Here is a 4,231-nt window from a genome sequence, read left to right on the forward strand (position 1 = left end):
AAGCACCCTTCGTGACTCACGAGTATCTGATTATTTAAAGCAGTGAAATACCACATTTGGCACTTCTGAGAGGCAGCTGCTGTGTTTAGCTGGTGTGTGAGCAGTTGGTGGGTCCTGCCCACTGGCAGGCCAAGTCAGAAATAGTGAGTGCGCACGTCAACAGTCAAAACCACAGGGTTTATGGAACCCGCAGAACTGGTGGGGCTAACTTGGCCAACACAAGGGGCAGCAGAAACCTGTGGGAGTCAGGCGAATGACTTGCTAGCTTTGGGGCCTTTCTGTCCTCTTAGGAAACACACATCACTGGCTTTATAGACTTGATCTGAATTGCCTGACATTACCATCATGAATCAAATAAATTAATTATAGACCAATAATTTCAAAAATTACATATAAATTATTGCAATTTTTTTTTACAGAAAAAATACGTTTGCTGTAGATTATGGATGCGTTTTTAAATATCTAATGTAATGTGCTAGAGGATGCCCCATAGTAAGGGTGCCTGGGCTTCTAGAGCTCCTAAAATAATATTCTGGAAGCTAGCTGCCTTCATTTTCCCTATTTGTGCCCATGACACAGCTATTAATCCTTGGCCAGTTATATATTATTAAAACAGCTTCCAATTAATGCCTTGTCTTTTCACTTTCTCTTTGGTAAATTTACATGAAAAAGAAGTACTTAATTTGATGAGTCAGTTTTATTAATCTTTTCTTGTACATTTTGTTTCTTATACTGCTTGTTTAAGAAATATTTCCCATCATAAGGTTTAATGAGTCTCCTATATTTTATACTAAAAGCTTTATAGTTTTGGTCTTCAGAAATAAGCCAAAATTGTTTTATGTGGACGGTATGAAGTAAGAATCTAATTCAATTTTCCTCCAAGATGATAACAAATTGTTAGCGGTCATTTTCCTGATGATCTATAATGCCACCTCTGTTACATATCAAGATGTCACAAATGTGGGTTCTGTTTTGGGGTGACTAACCTCAAGGTAACCCCTAGCCTTATTATATGCTCGTTGTAATATGTTAGCATGATAAATCGTGCTGCCATGATTGGAAATGGAAAGCCCATATAAGGATACAACATGGCCAAGGGAGCTCCAAGAAATCTCCACCCATTTGGGGGGGAAATCCTTACTATTCCTCTCTCTTATTTAATACCCTACCCCAGGATTAAATGAGCCTCAATTAAGGAAGCAAATTCCACTAAAAGGGGGCATCTCTGCCTGTGGAGTAGCCCATTGTCTGTCTCACTGCTTCACTAATAAGCTCACTTTCACTTTAAACTCTATGCTGGCTTGTATTTGAATTCTTTCCTGCGTGAAACCAAGAACACACAGTGGGTTTAAAACCCTCAGGTCCCTGGGCTCCCCTCCCCCACCTCAACACCTGCAAAAAAAAATCTGGTAATCAGGGCATTGAATGGCACTGGGAGAAGGGTTTCTGTTGTGCTCAGCTGAGTAGCAGGGTAAGTCAGGAAGCATTTCTGTAGCTCTTACAAGGATCTCTGCTGCAGGACTTCCAAACAAAGTGCTTCAAGAGTCTTCAGACCCATCTCATTGTTTGATGACTTTCAGTTGTGAAAATAACTTTCATGGATGGCATGTCTAAAAATCAGGCACTATTCTAATTAAATATTTTTTCTCTATAATTCATATTCTCCTTTATGCCTTTTAATTGAAACTATTTGGTCAAAGAAGCATTTAATTCAGAGGGAAGGGGGGAGGCAAGCAAGCAGGAGAGAGGATGGACAAAAGCTCAGAAGTGTATAAGCTTAATTCTTGGGTGCTACACAACCTAGGAAGCAACCGTACCAAAGGCTACATATGCTTGATAAAGAGATATTTTATAGGAAATATCACTTAGGTTTTGATAACACTGCAGCTACTCATCAGTTGAGGCAGGCATGGTATGAATAAACAGTGATTCATAAGGTGAAGTTGAGTTCAATAGAACCTCAGGTGTCTATACCTCATGAGACCATCCAGATTAGAGTTTTCTTGTTTCTCTAGTTCTCAAATTATTGAAAATAACATTGTCTGTTTTCTTCTAAAGAAAATATATATATTTTTCCATATATATATGGAAACATTTTCCTGGTCATTCAAAATTTTTTGTGTGATTGACCTCAATTTCTTCAAAATAACATTTATCTTTAACCTGCCACATAAATATCTTAAATCTAGTCCTTGAAAGTTGGGAGCATTTCAGCTCAATATTTGCTTAATATCACTAAACTTGTTGCTACACATAATTTTTGTTTGTTTTCAATTTTAGGATCACTCATTAGCCAGGGGCTAAGAAGGAAAAAACAGATGCATTTTCTTGAAGACAAGAACATGATGACAGGCAAGAACTGGCCCCTAAGCTAGTTCCAGACAGTTTCCTGAACAAAATATTCATCCTCAATCTTTCTTCCCACATGAAACAGACCTAACTGAGGGATTCTTACATAGTCCAAAATCTGCAGGATCTTTGTAAACCAGAATTGAGATGTTCACTCCATTAGGCAAGGGATGAGGCTAAACATCTTCCACTTAGGCCCTAAAGGAAACTAGAGATTTAAAAGGAAATGTTCAAGATGCCAATTCTGACAACTTATCACTTACTTAATAACTATGTTAAGATTTCGATGGTTCTCCAGGTCCTCAGGATCCTCACCTTCTTGCCTTTATTATCAATATTTCTTCCCTACCCTTTAGTGTGTGTGTGTGTGTGTGTGTCGGGGCAGAGGGGGGTGTATTTTGTGACCATAGCATTTCAATCCTGTCAAGTAATTAGAAACAACCAATTCTGTCTTCAGACATTGAGAAAATCTGCATCCATTTTTTTGTAGGTTAAATAATCCTTATCCCAATTGCCTTTTCATACCAGATATTATTTTAAAATGTCTACATGTATTTAACCTAATAGAACCCAAATAAGACTCTAACAAATCTCTGACTAGCGAATAGGAATGTAAGTCATGTAACCTATTTTCCTGTATGTACAATGCAGAAATGTACATTCAAATGAATCTTTCTTATCTCCTAAATGATTCCACTCCTATCTCATAGGTACAAAAGTAGACTGGTAGCAACTCTTTTCTGAATTTCAACCATGTGGAAAAGAAACCATAACCTCCCACAGCTCCTTCCCTCCATCTCTGTGGGAGCAAGCTCACAGCCCTCCTTCTCCCCAGTCCGTGAGTTACCAAGGAAACTGTGTCCCATAAATATACTTGGTATTTGAGAGGTATTCCCCAAGGACCTACTCTTCCATTTGTTTTTAAATAGGTCTTTTTACTGATGCATAGCTAGTAACAGAGCAAACTCTAATCAAAGGCTGTTTGACTTCTTAGAAGATTCTTTCAGTAAGGGAATGTACAATGCCAATGTTGGGGCCCAGAGCAGGCCACCCCAAAATATCCCAGATGGCTTACTGATTACTTTTAATTCAAGGTCACTTTGACCCTCCGTTGTCTTCCTGAAAGAAATACTCACTTATTACTAGAGTTAAGAAATCTAGAGCCGAAAAACTTGCATTAACAACCCTTGTTACTCTTTTACTAATTTACTACCCAAGCCCAAACTTTGTTTAGATTCCTCATTACCGAGCACCCCAACCTAAAGTGCTTTTGTCCTGTCATCTCTTCACAAGTGTATTTTCTCTTTGTCTACAAAGTACAAAAAGCTGGCTGGTTTATCATTTCTGAGAGTATCATCTGTGACCTCCCATTTGTACATATTAAATTGGTTTTTCTCCTATTAATCTGGTCTTGCAATTTTATTATTAGCTCAGCCATAAGAACTCAAGAAGTGTAAAAAGGCAGGGGGAGGGGGACTCTCCCTTCCCAACACCAACAACCTGGGAAAAATTAATGTAAAAGCAGTATAACAGTTCACCAGTGGCCCCTCCTAGCAGGTAACCTGATATTCAGAAATACCTGAGATTGTCCAGGGGTCAGGAAATGCTTACATGCTGAAGGTCTTAGAAAAGTCTCCTAAGAGATCAGTCATCCTGAGAAATATGGAGCCAGGGAAACAGTGATTCTCCAACAATAAAGCCTCAGTGGTCTCTCCACCCTCATGGGCCTTCATTCCCCTCTTCTTCCTCCCATGCCAAGTCCCAGCTCCACTCTGCCTTCAGTTGATTCCACACTGCACAGCAGCAGGGAGAGTTTTAGATCCTGAAATTAGAGTAGGAAGGGGACTGAAGAAAGCTTCACAATTGTCTGGGTTGCAAGTTG

Source organism: Myotis lucifugus, unplaced genomic scaffold (assembly GCF_000147115.1).
Source record: "Myotis lucifugus unplaced genomic scaffold, Myoluc2.0 scaffold_46, whole genome shotgun sequence".
In the NCBI taxonomy this organism is placed as follows: domain Eukaryota; kingdom Metazoa; phylum Chordata; class Mammalia; order Chiroptera; family Vespertilionidae; genus Myotis; species Myotis lucifugus.